Here is a 26,868-nt window from a genome sequence, read left to right as displayed (position 1 = left end):
ATAACTGTCCTGTGAGGTATAACTCTTCTTCTTTTTCCTTTTTTCCCTTTCTCCTTTTCTTCCTTTCCTCGCCCTTCTTCTTCTTTCTCTCTCCACCCCTCTTCCCCCAACAGGTGAGAAAACCATGATACATAGAGGCTAATTACCCAGGGTCAAGCTGTAGGTAGTCAGTTAGGATAAAAGAGTTCAATCTCAGGAAATTTAAGAGCAGTGCTCATGCTTCTAACCAAATATAAACCCCAGAGAGAGATGCAGCCTTGGAGAGGAATTGTAGCATTCTGATAAGTAGACCAAGTGGTAATTTTTAGGTAATACGCAGCCTTTGAAGGATGGTGAGAAAGTCCAAAATAACCCAGTGCAGTGGTATTGTTGGGTGGGGCAGTAGGTTACTGCAAAAGAGTTACTACCATTGCTGTTTTATTTCACTGATAGGTTAGATTGCTCTTCAGTTAAGTCTTAACTCTGCTTATTTTGTCACTTTGAGTACTTCTTGGCTTACCATTGCCTATGTCTTAAGAGTAAGTACCCTTTTTTGAGAAGTTTAGCTCAGGATGAATTCTAAGTTTTCATTTAGTATGGCTGTTTCTGGATTATAGGACTTTTCTGCTTATAAAGAGGTATCTTGCCAGTTTTATGTGAAACGTACTGGGTGAAATTTTCAGTCTCTTGGCATTTTTTGAGAGGTCTAAACCCCGTGTTTTAGTTTGAGGCATATTGTTTTGAACATCATTTCAATAAATACTACTTAAGTAGCTACTGTGAGTTAGAATCTGTCCTATTTCCAAGCATGTGTTTTATAAAATGAATGATTAATTTTGAAAAGATACATTTTTAAGTTATTCTGAAAGGACACTGTAATCTGTGTATCTTGTTTGACAAAATCACTTAGGGAATGCTGATCAAAATTTTGTTACATTTTTTTGCCTTGACATTCAGTGCATGTTGTTAGTGGTTCAAGGAAACCCATCTACAGTAAAGAGAAAAACCTTGTTAGTTCCAGCTTATAAATAAAATTGATCTTTTTGCAGTGTTACTGCCAATTTCAGTTTTGAAGCAACTTCTTTTTGAGACATCAACTACAGTGGATTATATTAAATTTAACCACCAAGCTTTCTCAGTGATCTTTACTTTCCTGTTCTGTACTATGACAATATTCCCTTTGAGATTTCACTAAATAATGTCTTTCTTATTGCAACAGGTTCTAATTTTTAATTTTTTAAATTGAAGTTGATTTACAATGTTGTGTTAGTTTATGGTGTACAGCAAAGTGATTCAGTTATATGTATATTTTTCATATTCTTTTCCATTGTAGTTATTACAAGATATTGAATATAGTTTCCTGTGCCATGCAATAGGAGCTTATTTATCTATTTTATATATAGTAGTTTGTATCTGCTAACCCCAAACTCCTAATTTATCCCTCCCCCTGGTGACAGATTCTAATTACATATCGCAGTACAGACATTCTGCCAGTAAATAATTTACTAACATTCATTGTTTCTTTTTTTTTTTAATTAAAATTTTTTTGGCAGCGGGAAGTAATTAGGTTTTTTTTGTTTGTTTGTTTTTTCAGTGAAGGTCCTGGGGATTGAACCCAGGACCTTGTGCATGCTAAGCATGTGCTCTACCACTTGAACTGTACCCTTATCCCCATTCATTGTTTCTTTAGAGCAAAAAATTTTTTGACAATGGCTCTACTGACATTTCTGAATAGATAGTTCATTGTTGCTGGGGACTGTCTTGTACATTTTAGGATATTTTCTAGCATCCCTAATATCTACTCACTAGGTGCTAAAAAAAAATGTTCAAGAACCACTTATTCAGCATGTATGTTTTATTCTGTAATTTTTATTAAGTAATTGGAGATGCCTATTTAAAAGTGTTCTCCTCGGATTTTAGGAAAGAATTGAAAGTATGGACATGTTATTTGGAGCAGTTATCTTGGGGCTACTATTTCTGTATGTCCTATACTGGAATTGTTTTATAAAAATTAAAGTACCCCATATCAAAATCTTTTGACCACAATATAATGCTAAATGGTGACAGGATTGTCCTCATTGTTACACTATTATGGCTATTTATACAGAATATAAGGTACTAATTAGGGTCCCATGATGGAGTGTGTGTGTGTGTGTTTAACCAAATTTTTTTATTTGAAGGGTGGGACTTTGGAAGAGAAAGGAGAAATAAATTTTGGGAGTTTAATCAAGTGCTGAGTAAACATCAAAGAATAAGCTTGAACTTTCTTAACATTACTTAAGATAATTGTTTCTTACCCCTGGACACAAGCTCCTACATTATTCCAGCTTTTGTCATTTCCTCTTTCTTCACATAATCCTGCCTTCAGGCTAAATTAATTGTAGCTCCTAAGTATTCCCTTCTTTGTGACTTCATTTTTAATATCCAAGTGTTATCATCTGTATTTTAATTTTTGATTGTCTCCTACCTTCTGAGTTGTGGGAGAATGGAGTACTGGGTTGACAAGTGAAGAAGTTAGGAGGAAATCATAGTGATACGAGGTACTATGTTAAGTTAGTTGATCCTTGTGATTGTCTTTAAACAGAATGGAAACCATCGATATCTTGTCTTTGAATAGCCTTTAAGAGAATCTCCAGGTTCTCTTGGTAACTAGTTTTTTACTGTCTAAGAGTCACTAGTCAGAAATTTATTTTTTTCCACTTATCTTAAAGCATTTAGGATCAATTTAGTCTTTTATTGAATTATAGTAATAGATGGAGTTCAATTTCTTAAAGAAAATTCACACTATTCCTGGTAAGGATTGTTCCTTCATTTTTCAGCTTAACGCATTAAAAATGCTTTCCTCCAGATTCTTTAATCATAGATAAATTTATTGCACATCCATTGAACTTCCTCTCTTATATTCTTTTCAGAATAAGGATAGATAGTTCCACTAAACTTTTATTTATCTGGCCCGTGACAAGGGATAAGCCCTATAGAAGAAAAGTTAAATTTAAGTGAAGACTGCTGGCAATTTACTTAGCTGTTTTTTTGTTTTGTTTTCTTTTGTTTTGGTTTGTTTGTTATCATGGATTGGTCCTGAAGAGTGCTTAGAAAACCTTACTTGAGGGATCGACTCTGTTCATTCCCCTCCCCCCAGTTGTACTGAGAAACAATTGGCATATGTCACTGCATTAGTTTAAGGTGCACAGCATCATCATGTACTGCAAAATGGTTACCACAGTACAGTGTTGGCCGAACTTACTGTGGCAGTCAGCTTTGTCCATTTTAAGCAGCATTTCCTACCATGGCATTGCAAGATAGCCATTTACTACAGTAGCAGTACAATGAGAGCTAGAGGACAATAGAACTGTCAGACTGTGTAGCAACATTATTTGTAGCTACATAATTTGAATCTTGCAAGTTATAGCTCTAGGGCACTGAGACTTCTTTATGAGGAACCTCTCTTTTAATAGGCTATGTTCTCATTAGCATAGAGGCCTGAGTGTGCCTTTATACTTTTAGTATATATGTTTGTGTCATTTAAAAAATTTATATTTCATATGTTTTGATTCCTTTGCTAGTTATATCCTTTCAAAAATGGCTTTTTAATTCAGTATTAAGTTTTCATTCCTGTAACTCTTACTTCGTCATTTAACTGCTGTATAGTAATCTCTTTTATGAATATACTGCAATTTCCTTTCTTGCCATGGTTCTCATATCTGATCACAACCCATCTGATGCCATGTTTCTTGTAGTAGTCAGGGCAATGTCAGGGATAGGACAAAACTCCTGGGTGACAATATTGTGCATGGAGTTATCCTTGCTGTGTTTGATGTTGATGGTGCCAATAAGCAGATTGTTAGAGATACTATCCATGTGCCCCAGAACTTGAGCCAGGTGCCAACAGTCAAGGTTTGATACGTGATATATTCTCCTTTGACCTTTATAAGGATCTGTAGGCCACCTGGTTCTTTGCCATTCACTTGTCAAAAGGCTCCAGGAGCTTCAGGTTCTGTCTGGTGGGGCTCATATCCACTCTCGGCCTAATGCTGTCCTTGGGGAGAGGGTGCTGGTAGGTGTCCTGCCTGGGGTCTGCCTCCACTTAGGGTAGCTCATCTCCATCTGAAGCTGCCAGCTTGAACTTTCTTCCATCCTTGCCTGTCAGGAAGTCAATCTCTGGATTGCTTATGAGGGTGCCAGGAATGACCAGGGTTGTGACAATGTCTGGGGATGCAATGGAGGCATGAGTCTCAGTGTTTACACTGTTGTGGCCCTTGAAGTTCCTGTTGTAGGAGTTGAGGATTGTGTTCTTCCTCCTGTTGATGTCTTTCTGTTCTACCAGCCAATGCAGTGGCCACAGATATTGGCTAGGACAAGGCCATCCACTTCCTGTCGGATCTGTGTATAGCCGTTCTGCTCAGTGGTAGTGTAGATCTGCTCAGATCCCAGTGCATTGGTGAACTGGGACTTGCGCTTGAGCCTGCAAGCCAGCTCCTGCCTGGCCATACCTGCTGAATGCCCCCTGGGCTCATACCTCGAGTTGGTACAGCTGCTGATCAGCCCCGCTTGGATGATGAGAAGCCATGCTTCCTTCTCTGCCACAGTACCCACTTCTGCCCTGGAGTGGGCTGGATCATGGTAAAGGGCACATCAGTGTGCTGCTTTACCTTGTTGAGGTTAATTTCAGTCAGTTGGCTGTAATGGCAGTTAGGGTCAGGAGCACTGGTACCCAGTGATCCTTAGTTTTATATGCTAGATTTTCCATGTCTCCTTACCCTCCTTCACTCAGGTATTTCTTCATTCTGTGCTTGTAAGGGAGTACTGACCCCCCCCCCCCCATTTCTTTACCCATGCTGTAGACTGTCATCATGTCAGTGTAGGAGATGGGTTCTACACCAGGCCCATGGTACTCCACAGCGGCGCCTATGTCACCTTTCACTGCAGGATGCCTGCCACCTTCAGGATCACATCTGTTGGTGAGGTCTCTCTGGAGAGCCTATCAGTTTCACACCAGTCACCTTGGGGAAACATAAACTTCAGGAGAGTCCCACAACTCCCACAGCTGTGCCATCCACAGCTTCAACAGTTCAATTCCATTTCAGATGCCTCCCAAGCGACCACTGTTGGGAGTATGGGAGTAAGCTCCAAGCAGAAATCCCAGGGTATGTGATTTTCCAAAGTGGTACAGTGAATGATTCCAGATCCAGGCCCCCATTAGGACATACTATACTTGGAAGCTGAAGTTGCCAGGAATTTATGCACTTTCTGGTTTATGTCCTTGGCATGGTGTAGATGTTTCTCTTCCCTGAGCTGGGCCTTGATTAAGTGGTCACAGTGGATGGTGGATAGTGTGGTAATTTTGGGCACTTCACTGCTGATGAACCATTTGTATCATAACATCCTGCCTGGCTGTGTAGTCAGGCTAGCAGCCACAGATATATCTTGCCCAACTCAATCTCCTGGTTGGCTGGGGTCATTCAGGTTTCCATATACTATCTTCTGGAGAGGATCAGGGCCTGGTTCAATAATTTGTAAACAGTGTTAATGTTTTTCTCTAGCAGGTCTGAATGGATGTGCTCATTGGGCTCTAATAAGCTCATGGCCACCTTGGCCCACTGGTATGGGACTGATGCTATGTAGTAATACTGCAAACCCTTGGACTTTCTGCACCTGGGTCACTAATAGGCATTATTTTGTGGACTGATAAAGATGAGATCACATCTTACATATACTTTATTTAAATTAAATTTTTAAGTTCCAGGAAAATCTGTATTTGGAATTTAATTGAAATCTTATTGTTCTTCTTGTCTGTATTTTATCTTATGTGTATGTGAGTGGATGTTTTTGTGTCTGTTTTGTACTCCATGCATATAATTTTAGTATATTTTATTTTTTATTTGTGTTTTAATTCACTGGCTAGGACTTCCAGCACTGGGAGTAGTGGTCAGCATCTTCTATGTCATGATTTTGTAAAAAATCCAATGTTTCCCCATTAAGTATGATATATTATTAAGTAGAATGTGGTGCTAAAAATATATGTGGAACATATTGTAATTAGGTTGAGAAATTTCTGTTAAACTATTTTTGCAGGCTTACAGCAAACCCATATTAGTCATGATTTATTTTTTATTTTTACTAAAGATGATAATGTCAAATTTTATGAGAGTGCTTGGAAATTTAATTTATACACCCAAATAATTCTACAGGTAGTCATGGGGAGAGGGGGGGAGAGGGGGGAGAGACAGAGAGAGAGAGAGAGAGAGAGAGAGAGAGTGTGTGTGTGTGTGTGTGTGTGTGTAAAATAGATAACTTTAAAAAAAATTCTGGAAGAGTTTGTTAAGGTCATGTTAGCTTTGGCTAACAAGTGAAAGAGAATAACTTTTTATGTGATTGAAGAACAGATTTTTTTTAAAGGAATTCCAAAAAGGAGATTCTAAAAATTTTATTCAATAAGAGCATAATTTGACTGAGTGCTTTTTCTTCCAAGTTTTAATTTCTAATAAATTTACTTAAAAGCAAAACCAAACAAAAACATTTCTGTTCTTGATAGTCACACATGTATGACTGGGGAAAAAACTGGTAAAAAGGGCACAGTAGTCCCAGTGACTGTTCTGAGGAAAACTGCATGACAGAAGCTTATAATAAAACATGTGAAATTAGGACAAATAACCTTGGAATTCTAGTTCTTTGACATTGTGGAGCAGTATGTAATGAGAGGTTAAAGGATGGTTAATTTTAGGACAAACAAAAATAGTTCATTGATTTTAAAGGCAGGCCTACCTTAGATTTAAGTTGAATAGCTTCTTTTAAGGAGATACAGTCTAATATAGCAAACTTCTTTCAAAAAGGCCAGAGTGCATAGCACTTGTTTGCTAATGTTATCACTTATTAAGAAAAGACAGCGCTAAAGGGATTCCTTGATCTGATTCTTGTTCCATTTACCTGACCCAAATCTCCCCGAAAGTCTCTCTTTTAAAGTGATTGAACATATTTGTAAATAAGTCCTGGATTCATATCCTTGAGGAAGGCTTTTGATGATTTTTAGCAGTTAAAATAATTACAAAAAGCAAGAAATGAACTTTGAAATGTACACTGTGTTATTGTATAATATTATCTATGGTTTTATGTGATTGTTTTTTCCATTTTGAAAAGTTTTATTTTGTAGTATACATGTGTGGCACTTATAATTGATTAAATATAATTATCTTGGTTTCCAAAATTATCAGTTTCATGATTAAGAAAATAACCTGCTGTATATTACCAGTGTTTGTATGAGAAAATGAAACTGAAGTCATTTCAACTCACAGTTTATTTTCAAATAAACATGTTATAACTATGAAGAATTTTTGTTTTGAGGAATAGAAATTGCAACACAGATTGCTTTCTGAGACTTGGATAATGTTAGGAAACATTTGGTTAAGTTGAAAATGAGATTTAATTTTCACTCTTAATAATTGAAAACTTAGAACTTTGGGGCAAAACCATTATGATGAGGTTTATACTCCAGGCCTTCTTTTCATTTTGTATTTCCACGTCTGTGCTTTCTAAACAATAGAGAAGAAATATCCCAGGATACAAAGAAATGAAACTTAAACCAAAATTGGATATTTCATCAGATTCCAGACAGTGGTTTTAATTTTCATAAATATTTTTATTGTGTTCACATGCTAGAAATTTGAATATTTTAAAATACTTATTCTCAAACTGCATAAAAATTTGCCTGCATTCAGAAAACATGTCAAAATTGGATTTTTAACTGAAAATTGCCTATCACAGTCTGAGTTATCTTTAGTGTTTTCTTGTATAGGACAAGTCATATTGTTCAGAAATCTGTTTATTTGTGGAGATGTCTTTTTAGTTGCCTCTGTTCAGAATCAAAACTTTTTAAAGTATCAAGAATGTTGAATTCAGGCAATTTCAGTGGTCTATAGAGACAGAAATCCAGTTCTGGTTGAATAGCATTCGGAGTGGACTTTCAGCCTTGACAGAGGAAAAGGAAAAATAATAGAACAAAAAAAGGGAAAACTGTCCAATCATGGGAGAAGGGAAGTTGAGAGTGAGCAGTGGAGAATGCTACCAACAGTCTTTCCTAGAATAGAGCCTCTGGAATAGAGCAAGTTTCGTCAGACTGTCCTCTCTATTGCTATTTGTTGGAGAGCATAATTTCCTTCAGTGTTCGAGGTGGGGAAAGGTTAAGAGTTGCTAGACTAGTACTACTTTAGCTCTAATTGTTGTCTCTGCTTTCAAGCTTGCTCTGCTGTGTTCTTTACATCACACTGAGTAATTGTTTTCCCCTTTAATATATAAATAAGCTCATGTTATTGCCCGCCCTTTCCTATCAATTGGAAACAGAAAACTCCAGCTGCTTTTTCTAACTTAGAAATCCCCTACCTACCTCTCTGACCTAATTTATGACTCTGTCCCTTTCCCACTGTATTTTGGCTAAACTGCCTTTATCGTTGTTTAGGGCTGTTCTAGCTGTGCCTTCTGTTTGGAATGGTGTCTTACCACTTTGCTCTTGGCTGGCTCTGTGTCAGCTTACATGTCAGTTTCATAGCGAGGTACTTATGACCATCCAATATTAAAGATTCACGCATTCATTCTTTTTCCTATTTCTGTATTATAATTCTTTGAATTATACTTATCACTATCTGATGTTTTCTTGTATGCTTGCCTTTTGTTTATTTCTCTATTAATTACTATATCTTTAGTGCCTAGAATTGTGCTTAGCATATCATTGGTGCCTAATTAATATTTGTGGGTGTAGAAACATATGATCCACTGCTCTGGGGCTAGATATGCTACCCATGTAGTATTAATAACAGTGTATGTGGTCTAAGTAATACTGTCCATAATTTTTAGAAATTTTACCTGCTTGCACTATATGTTTTATTGTAATGAAAATACAAACCAAATAGTAAAAGTGAAAAAGAATTTTCAGGTCAAAGTCTGGAAAACTGGGTTGGAATCTTAGCACTTTCAGGTATAATATAAATTAGACTTATTCACTTTACTTCTCTGACTGTGTTCCTTCTTCTGTAAAGTTAACTTATCATAGGGTTGTTCTAAGGTTTAATTAAAATAATATATTTAGGAACTTCTTATGAAGTCACTACTCAGATTATCTTAAATTCTCCCTTATTCCCTTCCCCCAAAAATCTTTACCTATTTTTAATGATAAAGTAATTTTAAAATATGAACTTCAGTTTTATATTACAATTTTACTACATATACTGTACAATGATATAACTTAAAATTAAATACCTTAGAGAATCTCTTATATTGCTTTTGAGTATTTTGTGAATAGCAAAATGGTTGACTTAATAATTTCTTCAACTTTTTTTCCTATTAGTTCTTTCATTCCTGTGTCTCTTCCATTTCTTTCTGTCACAAGTAGCCAATTTCTTTTTGATTGGTTCTTCATGTAATTTGAAATCCTGTTTCTTTTTCCTTTCCTTTCTGAAGTATTTATTATAGAAAATATAATTAGCAAGAAACATAGATATATTTATTTATCTCTAGGCTTTGATGACTATGGAAGAATAAAGCCCATTTAGCTTTTCTTTACTTTTTTCTCTGTGTTAAAAACACTATATTTAATTACATTGATCTATTCCTGAACACAATTTACAGTTTTCTGCCTCCATACTTTCAGTCATACATTAAAATGCTCAAAATGTCCTTTCTTCCTTCTTCTCACTTGCCCATACCTCTCTCTTCATAAAGATTAGTTACAATCTACCTTTTTCTGGTGACTTTTCCAACCTGCTGTATCTGAAGTGTGATAGCTTATTTTTAAAAAATCTTATGTCAGCTATTGTTTGTAATTAATCATATTTTACCATTTCTAATGTCTTACTTTGTTTTCTTTAGTCATTGGTTATTAACCACTTTACTTTTTTTTGCTATCTTATTTTGTGGTTTTGAATTGTCATTATATTTCCCAACTTAATGGGGTGTATGTTCCTTTCAAGATTTCAAGCTCTTTGAGGTCCCTTTCCATAGTGTTGGCTATAGCATTTTTTTTTCATTTTGTATGCTTAATAAAAGTTTTTTTATTCCTCATAACAGCCATTTATTTTATTCCCAAAGGAAATAGTTCTGTATTTTATGAGTGGTAATATTATGAAGTGGTTAAGTGGCAGACTTACTGTAGCCCTATTGCTTGGATTCTAGTCCCAGCATAACCACTTAATAGTTGTAGGACCTTGGGAAAGTCACCCACCCTCTCTGTGCTGCAGCTTTGTAATCTCTAATGAAGAAAATAGTAATACTTTATAGGATTGTTACGTGGATTAACTGAGAAAATAGACATAAAATGTTTAACACACTGCCTGGCACGTAGTTACCACTCAGTGTTCACTAGCGCATGTGCGCTCTCAGCTCTCTCTCTCTCTATATATATAAAATAGTTATATACTTATACATATATAATATATATGTAAAATAGTTTATATATATATATGTATATATATATATATATATATAAATAAATATATCTCAACTTTCTCTAGCAACTCTTTCTCTCCTTGTCTCTATCTGAATTGCAGTTGTATTTCTGGAGGCAGACCACTGCTTTCCTCCCTCCCTCACACCCTCTCATCTTTCTTCTCCCCTTTTTCCCTCCCTCTCCTCCCACCCTTCCTCTCTGCTTCTTTTCCATTTTTTCATCTGTGTGTGTCTGTCTGACTATAAGCAACTCAAGGAAGGTTAACCCTAACAGTTGGTTTAGTGTTTTTAGAACCTGAATTGTGTGAAACCTGACATGTTTTTCTAAGAGTCCATTATGTTAAGAAGATGAGTAAGTATACAGAAATGAGTGAGAATGTTAATCTGGGAAACAGATTTTGGCAGTATGAATGTGGGTTTCATAATACTGGCCTGTTTCATCATCACTTATACCAGTGTCCCACATAAGAACCCTATTGATAAAGAAGTCTTGACTTGTACATGACGATAGTTTATTCCTTAAGTGTAAAATAGTAATTTCATCTAACAGCAGTGTAAAGATAGTTGCTTATACGGTCACCTCCTTTTCATGTAAAATATTGTAACTAAATGTGAAGAACGTTGATGCAAAACAAATGTTAACTCTAGAAAATTATTAATTCAAAAATTTTTTTCTACCAGGAACAATCAAAAGCTTCCCATATTGTTAATGGTTTGGTTTTTCTCTTAGACCAGAGAATGTTGTAGTTGGGTAAACACCTTGTGAGTTCCAGAGCTTCATCTCAGGCCACATCTGAAAACTAGCAGCAGTGGTCTATCCAGCCAGTTATGAGAGGATATTAGCACCACCTTGTGGTGTGTTCTATACCCTGCCATTTATTTTTAGTGCCCTGTCATTAACACGGATCCTGACAATCAGGAAAGGAAAAATATGGAAGACCTCAGTTTAGCAATTACTTTTCCAAAACAAATACACATTCTGGTCATTCTTCTTACTATTGAACTCTTAACATTTCCATAAGATTTTTAATTTCAGACCTTGCCTATTATAATAATTGATTTAAGTACTTTAAATTCTTAGGCATTTGTAACAAGATAGTTTTTAAAGTGTGTAGGAATAATATTCGAGACTACTCTGGTAGAAATTATATTTTCTTTGAATTACGTATGATTATTGAAAAATAAGTCCTTTTATATCTTAAAATTATTTTAGAAATAAGTATTTAAGTACAATGTATTTGTTGAATTTTGCCTTGATTTCTATTGTAATATGTAGTATATAACTGGCTTAAAATACAAGTTCTTTGCAAATTAAAATATACTCTTAATATTTCTTGAATAAAATTTTATAGTCATGACCTGACATTGACGTTTAAAAGCAACATTTTCATGAAAGTTAGAATATTAATTTTCTTACAAGGATGTATTTTATACTTTTATGTTTTGAACAGCTGGTCCCTTAATTTCATTCTTTGTTAAAGTATTTTTAGATTTTTCTAATTTGTCTGGAAAGTAAAATATATCAGTTATATTCAAGATTATAGGTTCTGTGTAATTTCTGAAAAAAAGTCAATGCTAATAATGATGGATAAATATAAAGAATAGGAAGCACAGTAGTGTGGGTATCATAATGAAGACATTTTGTGTTTTAGACAGTAAAGGAACATATACTGTGTAGACTGAGTCCTCCATATAATTAAAAAGTGCATACTAATTTTTTAATGTAAATTTCCACAGTTGACTGTATGGCTCAACCTTGAATAGTTGTAATAACAGTAAAGAACAATTTAAGGTTTTTTTTAAAAGGATAAATCTGTAGTTTATTTAGATTTTGAAATGCAACAGAAAGTTTCAGATCGCTCAATCTAGCTAAAAAGAAAATTGAAATTACTAGAATTAGTAAACTCTTCTGGTTTATAAAATTGTAACGAGCAGTGTTCATTAAAAAGTAACTTATGATAAAATAAACAATTAAGTGTAGACTTAAATAGAATTTGTCTAATTTAGTACGTAGGTTAACCACATAGCATTTATGCAGTAAGCAGTGTGTTCATTCTAATTGAAAAGTAGGGCCACTAGGTTATGAATTAGTGTATGATCAAGGCCATGCATTAGTGTTACTTGATTACGAAGGAAAACCACTATTTTTTTCTTTCAAAACATTATATTGTAAACTTGATGAAATTATAACCAAGACTAATTAATTAATCTTAATTAATATAACTGTATTTTCTTTTTTTGAATACCAACTTTCTTTTTCAAGTAAGGAAATTTAGAAAAAGTTACTACTGAAATTCACCTTCATTTCATAAAACAAAATGCTAAATTAATGTGAACAGTTTAATAGGAGGGGCATAATTTCAGACTACATATTCTCTTCTAGTTATCCCTTTCTCAGTGGATTTTTGCCTACTCGTGTATGACCTACTGGCAAGAGCAAAAGGTGTTATAGGTGGTAAGTGATATAACTTGAAAGACTGAGAGGCTTACGGTATCACTGACAGAAACAGGAGGACCAGCTGCAGGAGCCAGTTTTGATACGCATGTTTAGTTCTTAGCCACTTGCAAAAAGCTTCCTTGGCTAGATTATCCCTTCCTCTCAGGGATGTTGGTTTTGATTTCTATAGAGTATTTGTTACTTCATCATTATCCACTTCAGTGTGGAAAATTATTTTCTTTTGAGGGGGATCATTAATTTCGATTCTTCTACTCTCTGTACTCTTATGTCAGACAATTGTTCATACCTTTGGGCTTTGGAGGACACAATTCTGAGCTTGACATACTAGCTATAATAAACTTGAACAAGTTACCACCACTCCCTGATCCTCGGTTTCCTCATCCTTAAAATGAAGGTGAAAATACCTGGCATGCAGTAATAAGTGCTTGGTAAATAATGGCTATTACCTGGTATTATTACCAGAAATGGACTTCACAGTGGTCTTACCAGAGTCTTAATGGAAAATCCATTTGACACTATCTTATTAAGGAACTGGTAGTCATTCCCTGCCTCTCAGTATTGAGGTTTGGAGTCATACCTCTCATACACTGTCTTAGATCAAGGGTTGGCAAACCTCTTATAAAAGACTGGGTAATAAACATTGTAGGCTTTGCAGACCATAGGTCTCTGTTTCAGTTATTTGACTCTGCTGTTGTAGCAGGAAAGCAGCTGGAGACAATATGAAAATGAATGAATGTGGCTGTCTTCCAATAAAACTTTATTTATAGACACTGAAAGAATTTAATATAATTTTCATATAATCTTTTGAACTTTTTCAACTTTTAAAAAATGTGAAATCTGTTCTTAGCTATATTCTTTACAGAAGCAGATAGAAGACTGATTTTGGCTTGCAAGCTGTATTTGCTGACCCTCTCTTAGAGCAGAAATACATGAGAGCAGGGTAGCAGGCAGTCTCTGTAGCCAGATGTCAAGATAGCATCTCCCAGGAAGGAGGGATATGGGACTTGTACTTCTGATGCAACTGTAAAGCTGATCTTAATTAAGATAACTTGGAGAATATTATCATCCAGGATTGTCAGTCTTGCCTCCTTGTATTCTTGGATAAATGAGGCTTTTTCCCCACTAGGTGCCTAATGTGCAGTATTATCCTCCTCAGATATTAGCAGTTAGGGACAGAGTAATTCTCTCTCTGTCAGCTATTTTAAAGACTTACACAAATGGAGGGAAAGTATTGCTATTTGGTAAGTCTCCCTTTAGGCATCTATAGAAGTCATTTCTTCCAGGACCTTCTAGTAAGGCTGGTTTGGTTAACGTATACCTCACTATTGGTTTATAATTTTGACTCGACTAGATTTTCATTTCTCAAATGTGCCTTTAAGAGCACTGCATCCCCTCTAGCATAGGATGCTGAGTCTTTCTTCCCTCACATCTGTCTCTTGGAAGACCATTTTGTAGGATTGGTTACCTTAGATAATTCAGCAAGCTTTTGGTACTGGAAAAATGACATGTCTTGTTCTGGGAAATCTAAAGATAGAACTATTTTTAATTCTTCGTTTAATTTCATCCCTAAGATATGATAATGATGGTGATGATAATGATGATTGCAGCAACTCTCACTTTTTAGGTTTCTATGTAACAGGCATTTTATAAACATTTTCTCATTCATTTTTCATAACAGCCCTATAAACTATGTGGTATTCATCTCGTTTAACATTGAAGAAATTTGCAGTGAGGTGGTATGGTTAGGGACTTCACATAGGCGGTGTCAGTGCCAGATTCAGACCTATACCTTTGACTTTGAAGCCTTTCCACTAAACTTTGTGCATGTCTAGGGCATTGCTAGTCTTACTTGTTTATTAGTTCAGTGTCTGTACTGAATAAATATTAATAAGCGTAGTGATTCTCGTCTAAATTTGTATTTGTACCTTTGGTTCCTGTTATAGTAGGTGCCCAATGAATGTTGATTGAATTAATGATTGACTAACCGAGGACAGATTCAATATAATGGTGAAATAAGGGAAGAATGGTCTCATTTAAATTAGGAAGTCTCCATAAGTAGTGTAGTATGGGTAAAGAGGGACGTTTAATATAAAGTGAGTCTTTCCAAAGACCCATTCAAGGTTTCTAGTGACATTAGATATGGAATTGTCTGTTGAGACTGTTTCAGTTATCAGATCATTAGATGTATATGGTTATTGCTTTAGGTGGTTTTTTTTTTTTTTTCTTTTTTTTTAAATCATACCCTTTTGAAGTAAGTCAGTCATGGTCAGGCCTAGGATAGTCCCAGCTACAGAGGTGTCTTCACTTTCTCCTCCCTCCAACCCAAACCACCTTAGGTAACTTTCTCTCTCTTGTATTTGTGTGTGTGCATATATACATAAAAGTCATTAGTGGAGACTAATTAGGATACTAATTAATGTGTATATATGTATGCATATGTGTATACGTATTTTAGATTACAAGTAATTCAAAGTTAATAGATCATGATTATTGAAATGAGAAAATTGTTGAAACTTTGTGAGAAGCTCCTGTGAAAAGTATCATACATGTGTATGTGTGTGATTGTAAAGACGTTCTACAGTACAGGCATATCTCCCATAGTGCCAGGCATGCATCTTTGAAAAATCTTGCATTTGGCACATAAAATCAACAGAGCTTTCAGGGAAGATAGGACTAGAAGTAGTACCACTCATAATGTATGGAACTTTATAGCAGAAGTACTAAGAAAAACAGTAACAATTTTGGTAAAAATACTAGTACAGTTACCTCTCCTCTGGCAGTTGTAATCAGCATAGTTGTCAGGATAGCCTTAAATTTGGGCTCATGATTTGTTTATGTAGATGTTTGAGAAAATTCGCTTTTAAGGGTGATCACTTTCACCAAGATGAAAAACAATGGAGCAGTATATGGACTTTTTAATAAAAACAATTCTTTAAATATAGGGTAGATGTCTTAGCATCTTCTTCCTCTGCACTCCCATCTTCTTTAGAAAGCTTAGCATACGGAAGGTCTAGTGAGTCATGAAGCTTCTGAATCAGTCACTGCTTGTGTGAAAGGAAAGCACTTCTGTTGAATCGTTGGCCTTTTCACATCATATGTTGCGAAAGCTTTCTCTTTCATCATGAGAAAGCTGATAGCTTCAAAGTGGGCTGAGCGCCAATTTAAATCAGTACAACCTTTTGGTTATGTGTATATTGGCTGATACCATTTCTCTATTTGCCAAACATAGTTGAGCTAATTTGCTTTAAAGAAACATAAATTATGATATATAACAAACTGTTTAAATTTAGGCTTTTTGCTTAAAATGAATAGATACTGACTTATACTTTATTCTTACTCCAAAATAGGATAAATTCTATTACTGTTTTTAAGAATCTTAATTATAATTAATAAAAACCTAGTTAACAACTTACTGCATAGCACTGGGTAATGGAAATAATGTGAATGGACAAAGTTAAAAAAAGACATAGGAACTAAAAGAGGATTCAGTAAAATTTAAGTGTACATGGAAGAAATAATAAGATTTAGAACTTAAGGGGTATGAGGAAAATAGGGTGTTTACCTGAAATACATATTTTATAAAAAGTCACTTGTGGTTATTTGAAAAGCAGTAACTTCTTTGAGAAGTATTATAGAACAGAGTTTATACGTGTAGGGTTTGTAGTCAAGTTGACCTGATTTTGAATCCTATCTTCCAACCTTATTTGCTTTTATGATCTTGGACATGTTACTTCATTTTTCTAGGGCTCAATTTTAACTTGTATAAAATGAGTTTGATGTGTACCTATTTCCTTGAATCATTGCTAGAATTAATGAGATAAAGCCTTAGAAGTTTTTAGAGTAGTGCCTAGCACGTGAAAAGTGCTATTGTTTTTATTTTGCAACCTGAAAGAAGATTATAAGAATCACAGATGGATTACTCTTTTTTGCATTTAGATATAATGATAATAACAACAACCATTTAAGGTGAAATCTTTTTTTATTCCAAGTAATAACTTTTTGGGATCAGAAAAATACATAGTCATGTTGACTGACCTCACTGTAATTTTGCGACCACTATCCTAGAAACAGGATCACTTACTTGCAGTCATTCTTTTTTTCCCTGCTATTCTGTTTGTCCTATGCTCTTATATACCCGTGCTACTCGAAGTGTAATCACTTTGGAGCAGGACAGTAGCGTCATATGAGAGCTAGTTAGAATTGCACCATCTCAGGCTACATGCCAGAATCACAATCTGCTGCCCCAGATGATTCTTAAGCACTTTCAAGTTTAAGAAGCACTGTCCTTAAACCACTGTTTCTTATTTTATCTTCTCTTCAAACTCACCCACATCCCTAACTCAGCTCCTTCAAACCCATTTCATGAATGATGACCTTGCTTTCTATTTCTCTGGAAAGAGTGACGCTCTGAGAGGAGACTCTCATACACTTACACACAACCATCTTAACTGACTTTTCAGTAACTACACCAGTACTCAGCTTTCCCATTACTATAGATGAAATAACCATGCTCTTATCTAAAGCTTGTTCACTACATCCTATCTCTTCTCCCTATTCAAGGACGTCAGCTCCAGTAAATCTGTTCTCATTCACTTGTGTCATTCATTTTTCTCTCTCTGCTGGATCAATCATTTCCTTCAGCCTATAAACATGCTGGGGTTTTTTTTGTCCCATCTTAAAAAAAAAAAAAAGAAACAAAACTTTCTTTGGATCCCACCTTCCCCTTATCAGCTACCATTGCATTTATTTGCCTCTGCAGTGAAACTAATCAAAACAATTGTCTTATACCTATGGTACCCATTTCTTCTCTCCTTGTTTCTGAATCCACTCCAATCAGTCTTTTGCTCCCCCTACTTCACTGAAACTGCTCTTGTCCAAATTACTAGTAACCTGAACATTGTTACATTCTACTGGAAGATGACAGTCCTTGTTTTCTCTAACGTGGCAGCAGTATTTAACAAAGTTGATCACTCTCCTTGAAATACTTTCTTCCACTTGCTTCTTCTCTTGGTTTCTCTTCTTTTTCTCTGAGTGTTTCTTATTCTTATTGTCTGATTCCTTTTCCTTTCCCACTTAAAATATGAAACCTATTTCGTTTGGCTTCTTTCACTTAGCATAATGTTTTCAAGGTTCATCCACACTGCAACATATGTCAGTGCTTTATTCTTTTTTGTGGCCAAATAATATTCCATTGTATGTATATACTACTCTTTGTTTATCCATTCATCCTTTATGGACATTTGAGTTGTTTCTACCTTTGGGCAATCGTGAATAGTGTGCCTAATGAACATGTGTATACATATATTGTAGATACATACATGTATGTGTACATATATTGGTTTGAGTACTTGCTTTCAATTATCTTGTGAATTTACCTAGGAGTTGAATTGCTGGGTCATATGGTAAGTCTATGTTTAACTTTTTGAGGAATCTCCAAACTGTTGCCACAGCAACTGAACCATTTTGTACTTCCACTAGCAATGTACTGTGATTCCTGTTTTTCCACATTTGTTATTTTCCATTTTTTAATCATTGCCTTTCTAGTGGGTATGAAGTGGTTGTGATTTGCATTTCCCTAATTAATGATGTTAAGCAGCTTTTCGTGTGATTATTGACCATTTGTATATTCACTCCTCTTTCTTCTGTGTGTTGAAAACTTGAGGAGACCCTTTGAAGATCTGTGGAGCTCTCTCTTCATTCAGCTCTTTCTCCTCATTGGTGCTCCTTCCTGAGAACTTGAGGCACTCTGATCTCCCTGTACTGTTTCATCTGTTTGGGGAGAGTGCCGGACTTTGCTTGGTTCCTCTCTCTGCACTGCATCCTGGAAGTTCTCTCAAGGCAGTAAGCTGGGATGATTGTGGGGCTCAGCTCGTTTGGTTTTTGCATGTCAGGCAGGGTCCATAGTCCTCTGTTGCCTAATTATTGTCTTGCATACTTTTGTTTCATATATTTCCCCCAATATTTTGGTTGGTTCACATGAGAGGGTAAATCTAGTCCTGTTACTTGGCCCCATGTGGAACCCTTTCATCTTTAAAATGGAGAAAATAAGGTCAGAATATGCCAAATTCAGATTAACTCTGCTGAGATTCCCATGAACAATTCATGTCGTCTTTCCATGTACCATCACCATCTTGGATGTCAAACATTTGTGCTTTGGCACTCTACTGGCTGGACTTTGCAGAGTTTGATGCTGGTGCGGGGGTGTATAATCAATTGGTTTACTTTGTCAGGGGTTGTAGACATTGATTATTATTCACCTGGGAGTGGAGAACTTTCTAAATGAAATTTGAATCTTTTTTATGACTACTGGCAAGAATTGAAAAATTCCCAATAATGAAAATCACATGTTTTAAAAGAAATGGACTGAGGAATACTTACTTTGTTTTAGTGATGTTACATTTTCTCTTTATTTGTAATGGAAATATCTCTTCTTTCCAGGAATGTTAAGTGACTTCATGACACAGACCCTTTAAAAAAAAAAAAAGAGCTTTCAATATTAGGAAAGACTTAAAAATTATTCACATTTATCTAAAAACACATTTATGCAAGTATATGTTTTTAGTAAATACACAATGACACATTTAGAGGTAAATGGGCACCATATATATATCCAGTATATTCTGAAATGGATCAGTAAAGGATTCTATACATGCATACACAGACGTACACACATGCTGTTGTGTGTTGATGTGTATAAAACAGTTGGGTCCAAATTTAGACCATTGAGGGATTTGGTTGAAAGGTATTTTAAAGTTCCTTGTACTATTCTTGCAGCATTGAAGTTTGGAATTATATTAAATTTATCAAATTTTTAAAAATCACAACATTGTAATCATTTACTATACTGACTGCTAGGTGTGAAGTGTGATATTTCTTTTGTTTTCGCCTGTTCATTGTTCATTTCCTCCTTATCTGGTAGTAGCCATAAGCTATATAGTTCAAGTGGGATTGATTTCACAGGGTAGTTCCAGGATTGAACATGTGAGCCACGCCTGGAAATACAATTTTTTGTTTTGTGTGTGTGTGTGTGTGTGTATGTATATATGTATATGTATATGTATATATATATATATACACACACACACATACACACACAAATTTTTTTTTAAAGCTTGATTTGATTAGCATTCAGTGCTTTGGATCATTCCCTTGAAAATATTGAAGAAAAAGAGATAGGATGTATCTTAATTTTTCTGTATTCTAATTCTGTCCTTCTAACCATTCTTTAATTCCTTTTTCAAAATTTTCTTTCAATCTGTAACCATCTGTACATAACCATCTAATTTCCTTGATGAACATAGTCCAAGGTAATTTTTTTCTTTGACTACAGTTTTAGCTGTATTTATTTATTTACATATATATTATATAAAATATATTTTATATATAATAACTATATTTATATATGCATTGTTTTCACTGTTTATTATATTGTATCATATTTAAATATGTGTTTATTTTTATTTTACCTTATGGTTGTAATTTGATTAATATAATTGTTTCCTTCCATGTAGTTCAGTTACACTTCTAGTACCAGGGATAATGTTCTACCAAATAATGTTGGCCTATATATTATGATTACTAGCAAATATCTTTACCTTGGTGTCTAATAGACACCCCAAATTTCCATTTCTCAAATTGCTATCTCTACCTCTCTCTTCAAACCCATTTCTTATTTTAGTTCATTTCATCAGTAATTGTACCACTGTATCTTCTTACTGGCTTGAGCCATTCTTTCCTATATCTTACATCTAATTTAGTTATGGAATGTTATGTCTACCTCTCAAATAAAATATTTCTGACTTCTTTTGTGTCAGGCTATGCTTTTATGGTTTATGTCCTAAATGCCTAATTAATTATAAAAGTACCAAATTTTACCAATTTTTTTTTGCCTCTAACCCCTCAGTCCATAATTCATGCTCTGTTCATTTTGATCATTCTGAAATGCACATTTCTTTTTCTCCAGGTTGAAAATCTTCAGTGGCATTTAACAGCCTCAGAATAAAATACTAACTCCTTAGAATGAACATTCATGATCTAGTAATATGCTTTACGTATCTTCAGCTCCAGCCTTTTAAAATTACTTGTGTTTTCCTAAAGACGCTGACTTTCCCTTACCCATGTATTTGCACAAGTGGTATTTATACTTGTGGTGTCCTCCCTGCTGCTTGTCCGGCAAGGGCAGAATTCTACTCCTTCTTTAGAACTCCATTCAGAAATCATTTATCTTTGTACCTTGAGTGCCTTGTACAGTATCTTATACATATTAGATCTATAAATGATAGGTGAAAAATGGAAAAAAGGGAGGGAGAGAAGAAGAGAGGGTTGACTAAATCATATGCACAAGGTAAAATGAAATAGATTTAGCTTTATAGGCAATTTAGGACAAATTTAAGGTACTTGATTTCAGTCACATGCATATCCTTTGGGCAGGGAAGTATAGAATACCTTGATTGATAATCCCACTAAACTATGTGTGATTCCAAGGGAGAGTGCGTGATAATTCCTGGGAGGGAACTGGATGGAATGCTTTTACCAGAAGAATCAAAAGAAGAGTTTTTTGGGTTCCTCAGAAAGCAGAAGCTAAGAGAAAGGCTTATGTGCACTGTTATTAGGGATTATAGTCAGATTAAGGTTATGAGTCAGCAAAGGAGGGAGACCTATATGGAGACGTATAGTCTAGTTGGCTACCACTACTTCCTAGGACAGTTCTTTCTGGGAGAGATTTTTTTTTACCCCCACTGGCTCCCACACTCCATTGGTCAAGGTTCTACCCTTCAGGGCACTAACTTTGCTGCTGTTCCAGCTTCTGCTTATGTTTGTGGGCACTGAGTGTGGAACAGCACTGTTCCTTATCTCAGGAGTTAGCTGGGAGGCCCTGGATCCAGAGGAAGGGACGTGTTGGATGGGCACGGGTCTAGGCTCTGTCAGTTTGCCCTGATGGAGTTGGTTAGGAACCCACACAGAGGTGACCACCACTGCAACTGCGAGAGTAATTTAGGCACAAGTGGGGAATTAGAGGTATTTGAGTCACAGGAAAGGAATGCCGGAGAGTAAAAAGCAATAGCTGTCTGCTAAAAATGACGCACGAAAAGGCTCATCATGAAACATTAAAGAAAAAAATGTATTATAGAATGTAATGCTCGTTACATCTTTAGAAAATATATTTGTTTCTGGATACCAGCTTCATGTGACTACAGTGTAGACATAGATGTTGAAACAGCTGGGATTTAAGTCCTCAAACATTAGGAGTCTTATATACAGCCAGATGTTAATATTGATTAAAAATATTTTCCTTCTAGTTTTTGTGGACTGTAAAATATCTCCGCATATCCTATATTATTTATATAATCAGAAAAAGGCTTAACACAACATATATGAAGTGGTATCACATTGGAATATTGGATTACAGGCCAGGAAACAGATCTATTTGTTATCAGTAATCAAAATGTGTCTTATATTTAGTAATATTTGGGATATTCTTTGATTTGAAACATATTTTTCAATAATTGCTTCTGAATGAAATGAAACTATACTTAACAATAAGTACTTGAAAGATTAAAGGTAAATATAATCAATTATTCATATATTCATTCATTGAATTTAGCATTTTCTATGTACCAAACCCTGTGCTTGGCATTGGTCACATGTGAACAGTAGAGATAGTCTGTGATCTCACAAGCTTACATTGTATCTGAGGAGGGAGATGATGAGTAAATAAAAAATAATATAATCATAAATATAAACAAAGATACTGTATGACAAAGAGTGGGAAAACCTAGTTTGGATAGAGAGATCAGAGACAGGCCTGTATGAGGGATAACAGAGAGGTGACTGATGGAGCAGCATAGAATTTGATAAGTTCAAGGATAGTTGGTTATGGTTAGCGGGGAAGAGGGTCAGAGATGAGATTGCAGAGAGGTGAGTCAGATGTGTCATGGCTTTGTAGGCTATGAGAAGAATTCTACATTTAATGCAAAGGAGGTTGGGAAGTCAGTGTTTGAAGCAGAGGAATAACATTTTTATTACCTAAACACATGAAATCTTTAGATATTTTCATATATTGTTCTTATTATAGATGTAATTATATCTCTGGTAAGTACAATTTGGAAAGTTAAGAAATCTAGAAAGCAGAAGAAAAAAATTAACCTGCAAACCATTATAAAATTTTTTTATGTCATCCTAGGGTTTTTTCCTGCTATGTATGTACTTCGTGTTAAATTGTATTTAAAATTTCTGTTTATGTCCTAAACATTTTCTTATCACAGTCTTCATAACTATCATTCTAATGATCGTGTGCTATTTTGTCACTTAAATACATCAGTTTTCTTAATTAGTCCTGACTGTTAGAGATTTAGATCATTTCAAATATTCTATTGTAAATAATTAAATGTGAAATTCTTGATGGTAAGTAACCCCTATATTTCCTTAGCATAGATTTCTAGAAATGAAATTAATTAGTTAACAGTATTAACTCTTTATTACCAAATTCGTATGTAAACTGTTAATTAAACTCCTGCCAGCAATGTGTTAACAAGGGTCAGCAAACTTTTTCTTAAGGGGCCATCTACTACATATTTTAGGCTTGTGGGCCATATGATCTCTCTAGCAGCTACTCAGTTCTACTGATTTTGTGCAAAAGCAGCCATAGACAATATGTAAACAAATGGGCATGGCTGTGTTCCAAAACACTTTATTTATTAACGTAATTTTACCGAACTATCTCAGTCTGTGAACCGAAGCCTGTATACACTATCAGTTTTACTGTAACCTTGCTAGCATTTCGATTTAACCTTTTAAAATTGTATGTATAGAAATTTTGGGAATTAAATAAATTTGACAAACTTATTTTAAAAAGTTCTAAATCACATGTCACTCAAAGCATCATTTTCATTTTTTAAAGTTTACAAGGTAGTATGAAATTAGTATGCTTTATAATTGTGGTTGAAATTAATAGCTATAGCAGTAATTCATTAATTTTCCTCGTGTTCTGTATTTTATATACTTGCTCCATATTAATCTTTGATGTTACAGAAGACTCTAATCCAGTTTGAATTCCAAGAATAGTAATGACTTCTTAACTCTTTTAAGGATTGGCAACCATGAATTCGATTTAATACTGGAATGCTGTTCAGAAACCGAAACTCTGAATTTTAAAGCCTCTACTTTTGTCAACTAATCCTCACACCCGTGTAAGCTTTGTAACCTTGAGAACTCTGTATAAGGCTAATGTTGCCTGCTCTTCAAATTTACGTGTATCTTCTAGTGTTTTATGTCTGTGTTACAGAGGAAAGATGTAAAAACTGCAACCTTAGGTAGAATAAAGTATTGGCATATTTCAGAGACCTGCTGTTCTTTATGTTGTGCTATATGGTGTGAATAGAGTAAGATTCTAGATGACCATCATCTCTACTAAGTTCTCTACTAAGTATTTTTGGAAAATAGTAAATAGGCTAAATTAAACATGCAAATTTACTTTTTGAATCAGTCATCAGTTTTTTTCCCCCAAAGGCAAGCCATATCAGGGGGGAAGATCATTTTAGTTTCAGGTTACTTTGTGAAAAACATAAATATTAGGGTTTTTTTTTTTGATACATGCAGATAACACTTTTTAAAACGTTTTAAAATTTATGGTGATCCTAGTGTTCTTATATTTAAAAAGCAGCCTTAATTTCTGAAAAACTGAAAGAAATAACTTGGCTGGAGAAGAATGACTGATGGGATGAAGGGCAGTGTCCTGGACTTAGGAATGTTAGAAATCTATCCTGTGATTTACGGCACAAGATTTCAGATGAAATGAGAAGTAATGATATCAAATATCAGAAAATGCATGCTTGACTGGTCTTCATCAAAAAAGCATTGCTTTTCATTTCCGCGTTAAGATTTATTATTATTAATAAAAATTCAGTATGCAAAGAGTTCATAATTAAATCAAAATGTATATTCTGTCTCTTAGTTAGTCTGCTGAATATTATCATAATTTTGAGAGAGTCCTTTCCAACCACTACTGGTATATGAAATTTAAAAACTACAGACACTGTGGATAACTTTGAAGATTCCAGTTCATTTTACGAATCATCATAATAAAAAACATTTATTAAGTTTCCTGCTAGCATCTATAACAAGAAATACATGTGTATGATCCTTAACTCTGTGTGCTTAAAATTTAAGCCAGATGTGGGTAACTTTCATATAGTCAGCAAAATGAAAATTCTAAATCAGTACATTATTAATTATTTAGAACCAAGCAATCATAGATTATCATTATTGGCTTTAAATGCCTTAAACCAACTAAATACACAGTTTTATTCTGAGTTATTGTACACTGATTCATAGTTTATGCTTCATTAATTCAAAAGGTAATTCTCTCCTATTGTTGACAGTGTCTTTACAGTGCTCGTAGCCTCAGGTTATTTTAAATATGCTAATAAAATTGATGTATGTTAGAGTTTGGGGCCTATGTTTAAAAGAAATGGAGAAATATTTGAAATTAATAAAGCTATCATAATATTAGCAATAGAAAAAAATTTACTGAAGTATATGAGTCAATGATAATAAGTGATTATATGCTGATTTTATTTTGATTATATTTCACTGTAAAGTTCAGTTTAAATTGAAGAATTGGTTTTAAAGATTACTTTTTAAAAGACTCTAAATTTGTTCAGATTGGTTTGGTGCAGGATATTGGATTGGGTATTCTGAATAATGAAAATCCTGAATAAAGAATAGTGACAAGTTGAAAATAAAAGAAGACTTACGAGATCTGGTAATTTCCTAATGGTTTTTACTTGTGGTGAATCAAATTTTTGCTTTTGTTTCTTCTTTGAACCAAAGTTTTTGTTGAAATTCAAGTTTTTGATCAGGAAAAATGCTGATGTAGCTTCATGCTTTTAGAATATCAGCAATATAGTAATATATTTTTTAATCATGAAGTAGTATGTTTGTTCTCCCTTGATTTATATACAGCTTGGTTCATAAACTTGCAGATTTTTTTTAAACAGCGTTATCAGTTGTATATTCACCAACATCTACATATATCACTGTTTTATGTTTTAATATACTTACATAATAATACCTGAGATTTCTCTGCAATACACTTGCATATGCACTTTAACTTTTTCACTTTAAATATACTATTCTGCCCTTGTTTCTGTGTCATTACATACCTCTGTGCTTCATCATTTAATAGCTGAATGGTGTGCCATTAAATAATTGTAATTTAACTATATATGTAGATTTTTTTTACATGTTTTTGTTGCTGTATTACTGTAAATAATACTACAAATGAACATCTTTGTGCATATACTTCTAAGAGCATCTACAAGTGTTAATGTAGGATTCCAAGAACTAAAATTGCTGCATCAATGAGTTGTACATTTAAAATTTTAATAGGTAATTCCAAAATAGCCTTCCAAAAGATTGTACCACTTTCTTTCAGCAGTGCATGAGAATGCTTTATACTTCACAGCCTTATCGGTAATAGAATTTAATTCATTTAAATTTTTGTTAATTTGTCATTGAAAAATTATCTTATTGTTTGGCCTTGAATTTCTTGGCTGTTAGTAATGTTGAACATTAGTAAAGGCTGGTTGTATTTATTTTGTGAGTTGTCTATTTTCTTTTTTCCATTTTCCTGTTTGGTTGTATATATTTTTTTCTTAGTAATTTTTAGGAGGTCTTCATATGTCATGAATATTATCTTTGTTATCTATTTTTCCTAATATTTTCTTCTAGCCTGATTTTTGCCTGTACTTTTGTCTATGATATCCTTTATCATTTAGAACTTCTAAGCTTTTTGCTCTGAGACCTGTCCATAGATACCTCTATGGTTTTAGGATTTTATGTCATGAATATAAAGTTAGAGGTAAGAACTTTGAAATGCCACAAAGTATTAATTATTGACACATATCTCTTCCAATTGAGAAATAAGACACAACAGTCACATAGAAGGAAACCGGTTACTAACTTAATACCTGAGAAAACCGATTAGGTAACTGTTTGAC

The 26,868-nt window shown here is 34.4% G+C and overlaps 1 protein-coding gene and 1 pseudogene across 9 annotated transcripts in view; one reads left to right on the top strand and one right to left on the bottom strand.

The window, feature by feature from the left end:
• Positions 1–26,868, top strand: part of VPS13B (vacuolar protein sorting 13 homolog B) — a 626,989-nt gene that overhangs the window by 203,662 nt on the left and 396,459 nt on the right. The gene's annotated exons all lie outside the window — the stretch shown is intronic.
• LOC105090562 (aconitate hydratase, mitochondrial-like) lies at positions 3,578–5,063 on the bottom strand (annotated as a pseudogene).

The sequence above is a fragment of the Camelus dromedarius genome, chromosome 20, assembly GCF_036321535.1.
Source record: "Camelus dromedarius isolate mCamDro1 chromosome 20, mCamDro1.pat, whole genome shotgun sequence".
NCBI lineage: Eukaryota > Metazoa > Chordata > Mammalia > Artiodactyla > Camelidae > Camelus > Camelus dromedarius.
The sequence above is the reverse complement of the archived record's forward strand: the minus strand, read 5'-3'. Positions and strand labels throughout refer to the sequence as shown.